The following is a 16612-nucleotide window of genomic DNA, read 5'->3' as shown; positions in this document are numbered from 1 at the left end:
TAGCCCGTTCCTGCAAGCAGAAGTTGGCCACAGTCGCTGCATAGGAGAGTGGGGACCCCTTGGGTTTCCGCCGAGGAGGGTGGAAATCGCCGTCAGTCCCCTCAGGGGGGCAGCTGCATTTCCCGCTTCGTGCGCCCTGCCCGAAGCCGAAGAAAGGGCCGAGGGCTCACGAGGGCGCGAGCGCGACCGGACGCTCCTGCCTGAGCCGGGGCGCGAGGGGCGGCGAGAAGCACGAGCGTCCCGCACGCCAACCCACGTCGGAGCCGGGCCGCCGCACGGGCCGCGGGTGCAGGACACCGCCCCGCCGCCTCGGGCTCGCGCGCCGTGCGCGCGCGCGGGTGGGCGTGGGAGGCAGGGGCGCCCCCAGCTCCCGGCGCGCGCGCGCTACCTCCGGCGCCTCCCCGGCAGGCAGGCCGGCCCGGCTCGGCCCCGGCGCGCGTCACGAGGGGCGGGCGGCGGGAGGGTGGGGAGAAGGGGGTGGGGCCGCGGACCGGAGGGGCCCGAGCGGCGGCCGAGCCCGAGCCAGAGCCGGCGAGGGCGGCTGCGGTCCCGGCGGCGGCGGGAGAAGATGGTGGCGCTGGAGGTAGGAGCGGCCCGAGCGGAGCTTGATTCCCAGGCTCGGCACCAACGCTGTCGTTAGAGCCGGCTGCTCCCGCGGGCCCGCGGACCCAGCTGTCAGGCAAGGTACCACTGCCAGGGACGGGTGGGTGGATGGGGGTGGGGTTGCCGGGCGCTGATGCTGCCCCCGACGGAGCCCCGGTCCTCGCCAAAGGGCGCCCCGGGAGCGAGAGTGGCTGCGTGGAACAATAGTGTGGAGGAGCGGGGGCAGCCGGCGACATGCAGGGGGCAATGCCTTTAGCCTTTGAGCAACGGGGCAGTGGAAGTGGGCGATGAGGGTAGGGACTCCTGGTGTCCGGTGCGCGCTGAGCTGTGGGGCTCTGGGGACAGAGGGCGGCCTGATGACAGTCATGGCAGGAGTGTGTGTGTGTGTGTGTGTGTGTGTGTAAAAGGTACAGCCAAGGGGCTGGCGGTGGCGGACCGAAGGTGTTGGGGAATGACATTTCCAGGAATGCCCGGTAGGATCCCTCATCTCTTGGTTGACTCTCCGGGAGGAAGAGTGTGGTGATGGCAAGGATGAGATGGGCAGGATGCACTCGGTCTGTGCGTGTGGTGGAAGGCAATGGGGTAGGTGCGGATTTGTAAAATCCCGTGTGTGAGAGTGTGTATGTGTGTCTACTCGTGTGATTGCATCCATACTCCCCAAACTGGGCTCCAAATCCGGAGATTGCTTATGCCCTGACTTACTGTCATCGGCTGACAGTGGGACGGTGTTTGTTATTTTGACCCTGCAGCTCTGAGTACAGTCTCATTCTGCTCCTGCGTGTGGATGACTGGTGTAGGGATTCTCACTTCCCCTTTCTCTGGCCTCTTGATATGGGGAAGTAGAAGTGTGCGTGTGGTTTTGGGCACATGGCAGGGAAATAGGATAATGGTTATTCCACTGGGGCTTGCTGGAGTCCTTGGTTTTGAAGGGAGCTTCCATTCTGACACTTCTTTCCTCAGCCTCTCTTCTGTCAGGGTCTTGGACGCCCTGACTCTGCAGTTTCTATTGTTTATCCCTTGTCTGACCTGAAGGAGAAGGGTATCTAGTGGACACATTCCTCTGTCTGTCCCCATAACTTTTAATGTCAACTAGACCTTCTCTTTCCACATTTAAACACTGGAAGCCTTATACCTGAAGAATGAGTGATCTTTATGTTGGTTCCTGTAAACTGAACTCTGGAGGTGTGTTTAAAGCGATGCAGTAGGGGTATTTAAAAAGAAGAAAAAAGATCATACTGAGAAATGTTTGGTATCCCCTTGGTCAGTATCACACAGGCTGGCTGTTTTCCTTAGGAAAAAAGGTACTCATTTCTACCGCTGGTGACATCCACTTTCCCAGCTTTCACAATGGTTAGGTGGTGCCACGCATCATCCGGGAACTGAAATCCCCCAAGACCCATGGTGATGGGGTCCCAGGTGAGTGAAGCCTGATTTCCTGGCCAATGTAGCCTACTAGTAGGGAATTTGGACAATGTCAGGCTGGCAATAAGTTACCCAGAGGGAGCCAGAACACAGAATTGCATCCAGAATCTATAGCTGTTTAATTGTTTCTGCATGATAAAGATAGGCTTGTGTGGGGTTGAGCAGCGAGATACAGGAAGGGACATAGCATATTCATATGAGTGTCCAATGCAGTTTGACTCCCCAGTGCCTGTATTTTCTCTTGCGGTATTTGTAGGAGTGAATGCACCTTTACATTTAATGTTTTGCTACTGCTTTATGAAAATCTTGTGTGGCTAGATTAACCTGCTTAGAACATATTTTACTCATAACACCTTAAATTCTGCTGCATTGCTGTCAGAATCCAAACTGGCGGCCCTGGTCCTCTTTGAAAAGCCTATAGCAGTCATGGCTACATGAGTAAATATACAACACATTGGCATCAGAGGTTTCTTTCTCTTTTTCTTTTTAGAAAATTTTGTTTTGCTTTAGCAAAGGTTGCATGATATCGTTATTACATTGAAAATAAGACTGGGACTGGCCACGTATGTTTTTCTCTTCCTGTTTATCTTCTTTTAATTAATGATGGTGTACAGACCAGGTGCTCTTGAAGCTATGAACATTAAATTTCCCCATGCCCTTCAAGTTAAGCCTTCTAAAATTTTAATGTAAGGCTGTTGGATCTTATCCAATATTTAAGGATGGATTGTAAAAATGAATTTTGGATCTTAGTTCTTTACTCTCTTATTAGTTCTTTCTGAGAAAAGTGCTTATGGTATTGAAAAGGCATTCTAAGAGATTGTTGTGTTTTTTTTAAAGCTGTCTATATTTGCAAGCAAAATCCAGAGATGTAAATGTCTTACAATAAAGTTTAAGAATAGTGAGAATGTATAAGGTAAATAAACTGTTTGAAAAAAAAATTATACAACAACACAATTGATGATTCAGGAATTAGTGATTTCCTTTCTAATGTAAATGTGATAATTTTTTAAATACAATGGCTGGCTTTTTCTAAGGACTGGACTAGTAAGGTTAATGATAGAGCTTGAATCCTGTAATTCAGTCTGGTAAATAGTTGTACCTTTCACTGTAGCCTGCAGCAAGCCATTTGTTTTGCATGGATGCATTTTCTGCACTTAAAGTAGCATTAATGCTTTTTTTTCCCATTATTGGGTCTCTTAAAGAAGTTCATTTTTCAGAAGACTTGGGAGTTAAAAGACATTTGAAAGTTGAGCTGGGGGCCAAAAGGAATAAACTATGGTACTATGGGAAGATGGGACTTACATCCTACAAGGAAAAAAGTAGTTGTTGCTAAAATCGAGAGAGAATTTCAAGCACTAGAATCTGAAGTTAACCCTGTGGGTTACAATCCTTCATTTACAAACGTTTGTTCATTTTGTACATATAGGCACCTTTGGAGAGAGTTTGGGAAATACTGAGAGGGCTGGAGATTTAAAGAATAAGGAGAGTTAGATCCTGCCTGCAGGAAAGTTCATGGCCTGGAACAAGAGATAAGTTGTGTATGTAACTAAGTGCTGGAAAAGCTGTCATGGGAATTTGCAGAATATAAAAATGACTTCTGATGGAAGAATCAGGGAAGGTTATGTGGAAGAGATAGCATTTGAACTGGGATTTGTACAGGTGGTGTTTGGGCTGAGCAGGGAAGGAAAGGCACCCTTGGGGAAGGAACATGTAGCAAAGGCTTGGTTATGGGAAGGTGTGTGACTGCACAAGGGACCAAAGAATAGTGTGCCTTGGATGGAGCTCAGGGAATGCCAAGAAGTGTAATGAGAGATAAGAAAGAGAGGTTTGTTTAAGGTTGTTGTATGTGGATTTTATTCAGTAAGTTCTGGGAGCCATGGAAGGTGTCTGAAGAGGAGGGTAGACAGGAACAGAACTGTGCATTAGGGTGATAATCTTGCAGCATTGTATACCTAATGAAATGAGAAAAGATTGCAGTAAGGAGGCCAGATAGGCCAAAAGAAGGGACTAGACTACACTGTAGGTCTTTAGAGAGAGAGCTACAAAGAGTGATTTGTGAGTCATCTACTTCAGAGGGATTTTGACGCACAGAAATGACCCTGAAGAAAATGGAGTGAGAAAAAACAAAGGGTAAGGATAGGATCTTTGGGGGATGTCTATATGTCACAGAGGAAAAGGGAAAAAAAGGATAAGAACAAGGGTTGGTTGGAGAAAAATGGTGGAAGTAGAATGGTGTCCTGGAAGCTGGGGAAGGTGAGGGGAACCACCATCATCTGTAGGTCATCCATATGGCACCCCGGCAGGGGCAAGGCTGCAGCAGAGGAAAAGCCACTGGATTGATTGATTCCTGGCTTTCCTTGATTATCTTTGAGGTAGGTGGAACTGGCAGCCAGGCTGCTAGAGACTGAAATGAGAGGGGGAGATAGTGCATATGGATAACAGGGAAGACAACTTCCTTTTTTAATGAGTTGGGTGGTGAAGGAGAAGGAAGGAGAGTCTGATGCATCATAGGTGGCATGGTATAGAGAAATTAATGTTTTTAGTATAGGAAAACTTGAGGCTACTTTAAGAGCAAAGAAGAATCCAATGAAGGGAAGAGAGATCAAAAATGTAAGGGAGAGACCCTAGTGACCGAGTCTTCTAAGTAAAGTCAGAAGATAGGTGGACTGGCTGAGACCATGAGTAGAATAACAAAGACCTGAAATACGTACTGTGGAAATGAGCAGTGAGTCATTCGAAGGTACATAGAAAATTATCACCCAACTGTGAGCATGAATTTGTAGTGAAACCAATTAGCCCTATATAATTAGAGTTTGACAACTACTTATGTAATTTTTATAATATTGAGCATTTAATGTTGTTAAACACAGTGGTTCCTCCTTCCCTTAAACTCAATGAAAAGAGAAAAATGTTTACCTCTAAAATTAGCTGAATAAAAAAACTCCACTTGAACTACATCCTGTGACAATACTATCTCAGGGGATTGCTGGCTTAAATTAATAAGGCTTTTTGTAAAATAATCAGAAAAAATAAGTATTTTTTTAAAAGATGAGCTTTCCCTATCTATAACAGCAGGATACAGCTTTATAACAAAGTATAAAGTCAATTTATCAAAAGAAAAATAAAATATAACACCTCACCCAATGCTATATACTCATCATAAACACTCAATAAATATTTCTCACATGATCCCATGAATAACTTAATATTTTTGGTAAGCTAGGTATAGTAGCCAAGTTCAGAAATGGTAGAATTTCTTTCTTATTTGTAATATGGACATTGAAATGAATTTCATTCCATGGCCTATGCAAATTTATGTTAGAGTTAAAACCATTTTACTTATTCATATGTATGAAGCTTTACCCAAAACATTTTGTTTCCACAAAAGAATTGTATACCCTTTAGACCTTGAGTTATGGGACTGTGTCATGATTCCAGATCCATTTATGGAACTTCTGCTGTGGTGAGTGATGATTTTGAGATTCTAATGATGAAATCATTTATTTTTCCCTTCAAAGAATATTCATTGAGTGTTTTCTCAGAGCCAGACACTATTCAAGGTACAAAAGATACAGCAGAGGGGAAAAGCAGACCCTATCACCAGCCTTTTAGTGGGAGGGGATTAAAAATAAATAAGCAAATACTACAGATGACCAACAAGCACATGAAAAGATGCTCCACATCAATTAGAAATGCAAATTAAAACCACAGTGAGGTATCACTTCACACCACTTAGAACAGCCACTATCCAAAAGACAAGAAATAACAAATGTAATTGGACATTTGTGACAATGTGGAGAAAAGGGAACCCTCCTACACTTAGTGGGAATGTCAATTGGTACAGCCACTGTGGAAAGCAGTTTGGAGGTTGCTCCAAACACTAAAAAGAGAAATACAGTACAACCCAGTAACTGCACTTCTAGAAATTTACCCAAAGAAAACAAAATATCTGATTCAAAAAGATATATGCACCCCTATATTTCTTGCCACATTATTTACAATAGCCAAGATATGGAAGCAACCGAAGTGTCCATGAATGGATAAAGAAGAAGTGGTACACATATACAATGGAATATTATTCAGCCATAAAAAAGAAAGAAATCCTGCCATTTGCAACAATATGGATGGAACTCAAGGGTATTATTGCGAGTGAAATAAGCCAGGCAAAGAAAGACAAATACCATATGATGTCACTTATTTGTGGAATCTAAAACCAAACGAAAACAAAATGAACAAAATAGCAGTAGACTCAGACACTGAGACTAGTTGTTACCATGTGAGCGGGGATGGGGTAGGAGGGTGGGGTGGGATAAAGGAGCACAAAACTTCTCAGTCATAATATAAGTTGGTCATAGTGATGGAAGTGCAGCATGGAGAATACAGCCAATGATTCTATAACATCTTCCTATGTTGACATAGTAACTGCACTAGTAGGGGTGATGATTTAATAATGTGTGTAACTGTTAAATCACTGTGTTGTATACTTGAAACCTATACAATATTGTGTATCAACTGTACTTCATTTAAAAAAAAGCAAATACATAATATGTCAGGGGGTGGTAAGTACTATGAACAATAAAGCAGGGAAGACAATAGAGTGTGGCAATGTAAGGGGTGCTGTTATTTTATATAAGGTGTTCAGGAAGGACTTGAGCAGAGAGCTTAAGGAGGCGAAGGAAAAAGCCCTGCAGATATCTGGAGAAAGGACTTTGTAGGCAGAGAGAATATCAGGAGCTAAGGGTGTGATCAGAGAACAGCAGAGAAGGTCTCCTTGCTTCACCTGGCCGTATCATATTGCACCTAACAGGTGGAGTCACTGCGGGACACCCCTCCGCAGTCTGATGCTTTGTCTTTTGGTTTTGAATCAGTCACCCATAAGGCTGTATTACCTACCATGTACCCTTTTTGGGCTTACAAGTCAGTGCTGGGTTTATAAAAAGGTGGATGTCCTCAATTAAACATTTACCTTAGAAAACTTGAAGAGTGGCTCTATCTATGTAGTGATTGAATCCGAGTCTGCTGGAAGTCACCCTGCTCTTGAAACTGCCACATAACTTCTGCAGTCTAAATCTTCTTTAGTTACAGGGTGTCTTTTCTTCCTCCCTGTTTCATGTCCCATTCTCAAATGTAAGGTGCTTGGTGCTAGAACTATGTTTTGCCATCTGAACAAACCCTGCAACCCACAGAGAAACTCTTTGCATTAGTAGGGGATCGTCAAATACATATTGAAAGAAATGGATGAGACATTTCCAAAGATCTAAGTAGTCCAGGTTATAGAGTGAGGGCACAGCTCTTTTGCCTTGACTTCTGCAGACAGCCATTTTTCAGAGAGGATGCGAATTGCTGCATGATGCTGAAGTAGCTTATGCATGCGGGGCCTGAGCAAGGACATGGGTGCAAGTAGTTTTGGGGGGAGGTAATCCCAGGAAGCGTAAGTAAGAGAGTGGAGAAAATGAGACAGGGACGAAAACCAAGCCCATATGAGGCGGGGGAGGCTAATAAGCAAATTACCATTATGGGCAATGAAGGCTTGGTTCTGCTGGGATCATGTAGGATGCACTTTATGATTGTCCAAGAAGCAGTGGGGAGACTGGGATGTTTATCCATAACGTAATGTTGGAGGCATTAAATCCCCAGTGCTGTAGGGCTGCCAGTGTTAGCAAACTCCAGAGGCACCAGAGAAAGCCCTTGAGTAGATAAGGAGAGAGGCAGAGTGGGCTGAAGGAGGGAACTTGTCACTGTGCGTGGGAACAGTCCAGCAGAGCTGTAGAAGAACTCAAAGTGGGCTGAGGGGATGTGAGGCAGGGCATCCACAGCCTCTGTTCCACATGGCACAGAGAGATCATAAAGAATTTTTTAACAGATAGAAATTGGTTTGATAGAAGGTCTTGGTGTTGGAATGTAGGGATTTTAATGTATTGAAACAGTTTTAATGTATTACCTGCAGTTCAGTTCACTCACAAGCCAACTGTTGATGAACCCCAGTTATCTAGGATGAGGTTTACCTAATTGCCCATGTAGAAGGCACCTTTGATTATAAGGTCGTCTCCAACTTTCCAATGAGATGGTTTTTAAAAAGGCTTTATATCAACTTGAAAATGCACATTTTAGGGATATAGATAAGCGACAAAATGTCTACTTATATTTAACTTATTAATTTTCTTGCATATATTTCATACCACATTATATAAGATTAGTAATTTAGAAAATATGACTTTCTTTTACTTTCACACTGTATGAAATCATTTATTCAAATGTTCCACATACTTCTTTGACTTCAGGCCACTTTTGGCATATTCATTTCCCCCTAACATTTAAAGTTTCTGTATGATGAATTTCCTAAATTTCCATATAATGCCGCCACTACAAACTTTATTCCAAGCCCTGTGTGCCCATTCACATAACATAAGAACACGTGATTTTTTTCCCCTTTCTTCCTATAGGTGTATATTCATGATCTCCACAACCCAGCATCTCTCAGCGGCTTGAATAAGGACATCCAATACAGACAATTGCGAAGGAATATTTACTTAAATCGGTGTTACAGCGGCCTCTTTTGTTCATTCATTCCTCTATCCTATTTCAGTCATGTGACTTCCATGAGCACCCCTATCTAGTATTGATTGCAGTGGTTCCAGGCTACCTGCTATGAATAGGTCTCACGTAACCTCTGAAACGTGTATCTCCTTTTCTTGACATCTTTGGTCTTACCAGGTAAAATGTTTTTGACATGGTTTCTCCCTTTAAAATCAATTGCCATCACATCCAGCATTAATGAATTGCTTGATTTCAGTTCCTGTTACCTTGGCAGTAACATACCTTTTCCTTTTTGGCACTCAGAAGAAAGTAGCCAGAGAGTGTTTAATTCATAATATGGGAGACCTTTATATGGAGTCAGACATAAGGTGGTCTGGAGATAAGGTCCTCTTTTCCAAAATCGAATTTGGGGGGAATAGAAATTATGTCATATTTTTGTACATGTCAAGTGATCATGGAAGGTTGTTGAGATATGGTGGTGATAAAGCCATTCCTGCTCACTAGATTCCCTCTCCAGCACCCTCCTCTTCTGCTTCATGGTGGACTAATTAGTGTGAAAAATACAGGAATTGTTTATTTTGAAAAGGAGTTCATTAGCCATCTTTCTGAACAATGTAATCATTTATGTTTCTGACCTCTGATAAATTTTGTATCTTGGGATCAATTCTCTATTCATTAACAGGTACACCTTACTTTAAAGAAGAGGTATACCTGACAAGGAATGCCTGAGTTCTCTTTTTCTGTAGATTTAGCATAGTTTAAATGCAGAGGAAGAGCTTGTCATCCAAAGAAATTCCACTTACAGGAATAATTAGTCCTTAATGTGGCTCTTCAGTTAATTAGGGTTTTTATCCTGGACTTTTCCTTAAGTGGATCACACTCTATTTCAGTGGCTTTTAAACTTTTTTTGACCATGATTGCTAGTGAGAACATAGTGTACATCATAGCCTAACAATATACAGGAGTATATATTAACACACATATGTGTGCATGCACACACACACAAACATATCACTGAAACAAAGTTTCACTCAACAATACTTGTTCTTTATTATGTGCAGTACATCCTGGTATTTTCTCTTCTGTTCTCTATTTCATATGGTTGGCAATCCAGTAAAATGATTTCAGCACTAATAAGTTCTGACATGCAGTTCAAAAAACACTGTTCTATTGTATTACACCCATCAAAAGAGTGTTTATTTTCTTGTAGTGTGAAATAATATCATGAAAAAGTTTTCTTTTTCATTTGGTTCAAATCGTCAGCATATTTGGGTATTTGGTGGTGTGAGTGATGTCACAATAACTATAAATAGAAATTTTATTTTTGAGTAAATATTTTATTTCCAAAAGAAGAAACTATTACTGTACAAAATGGAAGTGCAGTAAGATAAATGGATTAATTCTTAAATCTAGTGGTTTTCCTGGGCTGTGTAAACCATGCCCAGGCACTGGGCCCTGACCTCATGCCTGGGCTGATTTGATTACTCACTGGCCTGGCTAATCTCTCCTCCCAATTCTTTCCCCTCTCTTTCCCAAGCTGCCACCACCTCCACCCCCATCCCCAGCCCCAGAAGTTTTAGATGTTCAGTTCAATTACTTCTCAACTTCAACCTAATGTATTTCTTCCAAGATGTGAAAATAGTTTTGACACCCAGTTCTTTTCCAAATAACTTGAAAGTACAAGAATTTTTTTTTCCTGTGCTAATACCTAGGGGAATTTTGTCCTAAAGGAGCTAGAGTTTGTTCCACACATGAAATGTTTCCATAGTGTTAGGTAGTATGAAAGTCCAACCTAATCTTATGTTCAGATATGAGTGCATCCTTTATGGCTCTCTAGTTGTCTAATGTAAGTACATATCAATTCCTATTTTACAAGCTCATTGAATGAAAACACTGGTGAATGAAAAAAAGTTAATATCACAACTGCAAGGTGTCAGACCCTATGCTGAGTTGCATACACAGTTAGCTCATTTACTTTATAAAAGGCTTTATAAAAGTGGCAAGGTAGATGTGCCACTTTCCTCACAATGACCTTGGATAGAAGTGACAATCTCCTTCCTCTAAACCAGGGGGTTGTTGAACTTTTTCAGAATAGGGCCAGATAGTAAATAGGTTCTATGAGCCATACTGGTCTCTGTCGCAGCTTCTCAGTTCCACTGTTGTAGGGCAAAAGCAGGCATGCGTTCCGTTAAACCAATAGGTGCCACTGCATTCCATTAAAACTTTATTTATGGATGTTGACATTTTAATTACATATCACACTTTCACATGTCACAAAACTTTGATTCCCCTCTTGATTTCTTTTTCAACCATCTAAAAGTGTATAACCCACTCCCAATCCCCAGGGAGTAAGGGGGATCTGCCCCATGGAACTTCGTTTGCCAGCTCCTGCTGTAAAGGCTCACAGAACTTTATTTCACTTGTTTGCAGGCATCTACAGCTCCCTGTGGACTCTAGCAGTCCACGCCCACTTTATTTCCTCTCTCTCTTGTCCTTCCAAAATTACACCCACCCACCTATATTGTTTTTATCTCCTTTAACACCAGGAAAGATAATAGCATATAAAGAGTAGGCACATATATACTATTTGCTGAGAACATGTTCATTGAATAAATGGGGTTAAGAAAATCTTGCTTTTCTGTGTTATTTTTCCATCTTTAAAAGAAATTCTACTTATTCTCCTGTGAGTTCTCTATCTATTCTCTAGTAAAGCTTTGGGAATGACTGAGTCAGCTTCAGTAATTAAATTTAAGGGCTTCAAGATTCATGCCTTAAAGTTTTTTTTCCCCCCTGCTATTGACTATAAAAGGAAAAGAATGTCCGGGAAGAAATAAGGAGAAAACAAACAAACGAAACAAATGAAACCAACAATTCAGCATAAAAAGGGTTTACTGGAGAATAACTACAGTGTCCCAATGTTTAGCCTTGGTCCCTAGGGCTTTCTGTAACTGTAGGAGCTCTGCAGGCTGAAGTGTTCCCGTGCCTCAGCTGCCAACAGTCCGGTTTTTTGCTGTGCTTTCCCAAAAACTTAACTTGGGGTCCTGAACTTGGGGTCTATTTATAGCATTTGGCTATAAATAGAGACCTGGTAGAATATACTTCATCTTTTCCGCTGTATATCCCCAACATGTATTCAAGGAATCACACACATCTCTGAGCAGCAAAGCTTAAACAGAGCTCCCATTTAACTTATTGATAAGTATAGGCCCAAGAGTGGAATTATTAGAAAATAGATAAACTTAAATTTTTCTTTTTAAAGTGAGGTGGACAAAACCTGAATGGTGGAATTTAGCAATGTGTGCATGGGTGTTATTTTTCCAAAGAGTCTATGATGAATATGTTACTCTGTGTTCTATCATGAGGAAATTGTATGTGTATTTAAAGGGAGGAAAGGCATATCCTAGAAAATTAGAACCAAAATTATTAAAATATGTTTAAGGAAAGAAACAATTAAGTCAGCTTTCAAATAAGAATTGAACTTTTTTAGTCTGCCAAAATATATTAACTTTATGTAACCTGGGAAAAAAGATCCATGGCTGGTGTAAAATAAATTATAAAGTGTATTTCAATGTGGCATAAATTGTTACTGTTCCGGGAGATGCTGTCTAACTTTGGAGATGGAATGCTAAGCCCTTGTAAGAAGTGCATGTTACATTTAAGTCGTGTGAGGTATTTCAAGCCTGCTTGGGGAAGAATGGAAGCTGAGGGGCTCAGGATTTTATTCCCTATTATGTCTGAGCCGTTCCAGGTGAGACACAACACCCTACTTACTGGCGGAGCAGACTGCTTTCAAAGTTACTCTTAGGGGTGGAGGCAGGGGAGCAGGGAGCCGGAGCGGGAAGGGCAGCTTACTGGAGAACTGTAAGGTGACTGGGAGATAATTATCCGTCTGTCTGCAGTTTCTTGTGGGGAATGAGGTTCCCCCTATTGAGGTAAAGAGACTGTGTTATGAAGGCGGATGATGAAGGTTTCTTTCATTATATTATTTGCATAGTCTTACCTTTTCTTCTTTCTGATAATTTCCCCTTTCTTACCACTCCCTCCTCTTTCTTCCACTTGAGAAACTACAGTGGCTTATTTACATCCCCTGGCTGACTTGGACTGCTCCCTTCCCCACTGAAGGTTTCCAACAAATGTGTGGGTCTCCCTGATTGTCCATCCATAGGCTGGCGACCTAAATTAGCCATGGGGCTCGCAGAGACGTTCGGTGGGACTCCCCAGGGCAGACCCTGAGAGGGCTTGGTGCATGCTGCACTGCTGTATTCAGGAGATGCTCCTGGGGAGGCTAGGAAGACTCAGGAGAGCAGCCCAGAAAGGGGGTGATCCCAAAGCCCTGAGCTCTGGAGTGTATGCATCCTCAGGGGTGTCTCCACCAGTGTCAGTGGGATTCATACTCTATACCTGTTGGCTGTTGGGTAAGAGCCCCCGAGGTGAGAGAGGACTCTGGGGGAGGCAACCATGCATCCTTAGGCATTTCTGGCTGTCCACATGAAAGGCAAAACTCCTGCTGCCGTCCCCAGAAGATCCATTGGTGCGTGCTAGCTGTTGATTGGGTGAGGATCTGGACAGGACCCCAGCCCTGTCCACCAGCAGACCAGTGGGTGGTCAGGCAGGGAGCCACACAGTGGCTTCCCTGGGAATCCCCAAATGCCAGTCTTTTCCCTGAGAAGTAGCTGCTGGCTTCTAGTGATGTGTGTGTGTTCCATGGAGCAGAGGGCTGCGATCCAAATGTCTGGTTACAGTGAATCTCCTGTTTTCAGAGCCTTCTCTACCCCCATCCTTTGCTAGACCTGGATGCCTGGGATTCTATAATCCAGTGAGATCCAAATAAATATGTTGAAATCTCTTGTTTGTAGATATTCTCTCTCCCATTCTCTTGTGGGTTTATATCTTCTCTATGCCTTTATACTCATTTAAGTTGGGGGTCTTGAGACAGAAAGGATAAAAATATAGTGTCAAGTGGCCACCTTTAACTACGTACCATCCAAAATGAAAGCTAAAGTAGTATCTTGGAATGAATACACACACACATATGCATAAACATTTATATTCCTGCAACTTCCTAATCATTAGGAATTAGCCAATCTAAGTATTATCAGGCAAAGTGATACATTCCAAAAGGAATAGTTACAATCTCTTATAATTGTTAGCTGGATAATGTGAGCCAGTGTCTATTGTTGGTATCTTTGTGCCAAGCCAGGGGACTTCTGTCTTCTTCAACATTTTTGGATAGTAAAACCAGACATAGGTCAGTAAACTGCTGATATCAGCATGAACTGTGGTTCCCATGCTATCACATCAGAGTTAATCTTGGCAGCTGAATAATAAACAGAAACTTAAGTAATACTTTTGGCAGGCTTCAAAAACACCATCTTGTTATCCAAGGATTCTTGAATTAAAATGCCCTTGATGTGTAAGGGGTGTATTGATGGGCTGGGCTCAGTGGGGTGCAGAGAGCAACCATCTCCAGCTCTTCTTGCACAGCTCCTTCCTACCCATTTAATAGACTTGTCTTCTCTTCCCCATTGAAATAAAATCTTGTGCAAATCCCTTAGATTTCCCAGTTACTCTTAAGTGTTGAGAAGTAAATCCAGCCAATCACAGAACACCATCCAGTGTAATAATAAAAATTCCAAATTCCCACCTAATTTTCATTTTAAAATTGCAATATAAACTGAACAAACTGCAAAGCAGAAACCTCAAGTGTAGTTTGTTGAATTTTCACATATCTAAAAACCCACATAACTAGCACATGAATCAAGATATGGAACATTTCCTACCCTCCACCCCAGCCTCCTTCGTGCCATTTCCCAGTCAATATCAACCAACACCCCAAAGGTAACTAACCACTACTCTGATCTCTATCACTATAGAGCAATTTTGCCCATTTTAAATTTCATATAAGTGGAATCATACAGTATGAAACCTTTTGTGACTGACTTCTTTGTTCAGTATTATTTTAGAGATTCATCTATGTTGTGTGTGACAGTTGTTCATTCCTCTTTATTGCTGTTGAGTGATCCATTGTGTGAATATACTGCATTCATTTATCCATTCTTCTGTTGAAGGACAGTTGGGTTGCCTCACTGTGCACATTCTTGGACATTTATTTTGGTGCATATGTGCATTCATTTCTATTGGAGTGGAATTGCTGAGTCATAGAATAGGTGTATCTTTCGGTTTGGAGATGTTGTCAGACTCTTTGCCAAGGTGGTTGCAACCAATTTTGTCTCCCCACAGCAGGTTATGAGAGTTGTAGTTCACCATCCTCATCAGCACCTGGCACCGTACCATTCATTTAGCCTTAGCCATTCTGAGAGGTGTGTAGTGGTGTTAAACATATCTAATTTTAAACTTCACCTCCTCCTGCTCAAGCAGGCTACTTCTACGGAGCCCACAGTATGACCACAGGAAACACACACCCCTGTTGGATTTGCCAAAGAAGTGCCTCTTGCTCCAAACCCAACCTCCTCTCTCTCTTCCCTGCTCCAAACCCAACCCCCTCTCTCTCTTCCCTGCTGACTCTGACTAGTCTGTAGATTTCTCACAGCAAATGTCACTGACACCTGGGCCCCACAAACGCCAGAGCTCCTGGGGTTTCTCTTCAAGCCTTCTTTACTTGGCGTATTAGTCTGCTTGGGCTGCTATGGCAAAATACCATGGAAGTTAATTCTCTTACGGTTCTGGAGGCTGGAAGTCCAAGATGAAAGTGTTGGCAGGTGTGGTTTCCCTGAGGCCTCTCTCCTGCACTTGCAGGCATCCGCCCACTCACGGTGTCCTCACAAGGTCTTTTCTCATGAGCACACACTCGTGCTGTCTCTTCCTGTTCTTATAAAGATGGGATTAGAGCCCTACTTCATTTATCCTTAATTGCCTCTTTAACCACCATGTCTCCAGATACAGTCACAGTGAGGATTATGGATACAATTTATGCTTGGGGGTGGGGGAGTTGGGGCGTGGACACAGGTCAGTCCACTACACTTGGTTTGGTTTGTATGACGGAGAGCATTCTGCCGGTTCTCCAACAGCACATGAAATACTCAAATGACTGTCAGCTTTGTTAAATCAAAGTACAATCAGTCATGGTTTAAACTACTAAATGAGAACGGTTTTTAAACAATATAAGTAAAAGACATGCAATAAAGTACATAAAGTTACCCATATCTTCAGTATAGCTTGAGAAATTTTACATATTTATCCATCTGTGAACTACCACTCAAATCAGGATATAGAATATTGCTAGCACCCCATAGATTCCCTCATACGCCGTCCCTGTCTATTCCTGTTATTCCCTTCCCAGAAATAACCATATTGTGGCTTCTGTCATCATTAATCAGGTTTGATGATTCTCGAACTTCATAAAGAAAATCACATATGTACTTTTTTTATCCAGATTCTTTTAATTTGCATAATATTCTTGAAGTACATTCATGTTATTATATGCATCAGAAGTTCATCCTTCTCATTGCTGTATTCAATTGTATAAATACATTATGATTTATCTATTCTTCTGCTGGTGGGCATCTGGATTATTCCTAGGTTTTGGCTTTCATGAATTAAGGTGCTATGAACATTCCTGTGTACATCTTTCTGTCTTCATTCATGATCCTTAGGCAAATGTTTAAGAGGGGGATCCCCTGGTTATAAGGATAGATGTGTGTCTAGTAGGAAACATTTTAATAGGCTGTTTTTATAATAAAAAGTACCCCTCTCTTTGATGTAGTCTTAACATACACTCTTCACAACTCAAGGATGCATGTAGGTATACTTGCTCTGCTTAATGCAGTGATTTATTTTGTGGATTTTTTTCTGATTAATTTTACTGTCTAGCTCGGTTAACTGAATGTGATTTTGTTTCTTTATGTATCCAGGGTAAACGAGGCATATGGTTGTGAATTCACTGGATGCTGAACAGGTTATTCATGCATATTTGAGGAAAGTTTTTGTCACACTCTGTTAAGAAGCCAACAGCCATCCACTAACAGGCATTTTGTTTGTTTTATCTGAATAAGCAAGGTTATTCATTCAGAGTATTTTCATTAAAAATATT

The 16612-nt window shown here is 42.2% G+C and overlaps 1 protein-coding gene across 5 annotated transcripts in view; it reads left to right on the top strand.

Moving 5' to 3' along the window:
• Positions 1 to 481: 481 nt before the first annotated feature.
• The window catches only part of APBA1 (amyloid beta precursor protein binding family A member 1), a 190692-nt gene continuing 174561 nt past the window's right edge, over positions 482 to 16612 (top strand). For 4 of the 5 annotated variants that reach the window (XM_073228633.1, XM_073228629.1, XM_073228630.1 and 1 more), the window contains exon 1: positions 482 to 684. The gene's annotated coding sequence lies outside the window, so the exon portion shown is untranslated. Of the gene's footprint in view, positions 685 to 1088; positions 1186 to 16612 lie in introns of those variants that run through there. The other variant, XM_073228632.1, reaches the window with a different exon arrangement.

This window comes from Manis javanica, chromosome 2 (assembly GCF_040802235.1).
Source record: "Manis javanica isolate MJ-LG chromosome 2, MJ_LKY, whole genome shotgun sequence".
Lineage (NCBI taxonomy): Eukaryota > Metazoa > Chordata > Mammalia > Pholidota > Manidae > Manis > Manis javanica.
The sequence above is the reverse complement of the archived record's forward strand: the minus strand, read 5'-3'. Positions and strand labels throughout refer to the sequence as shown.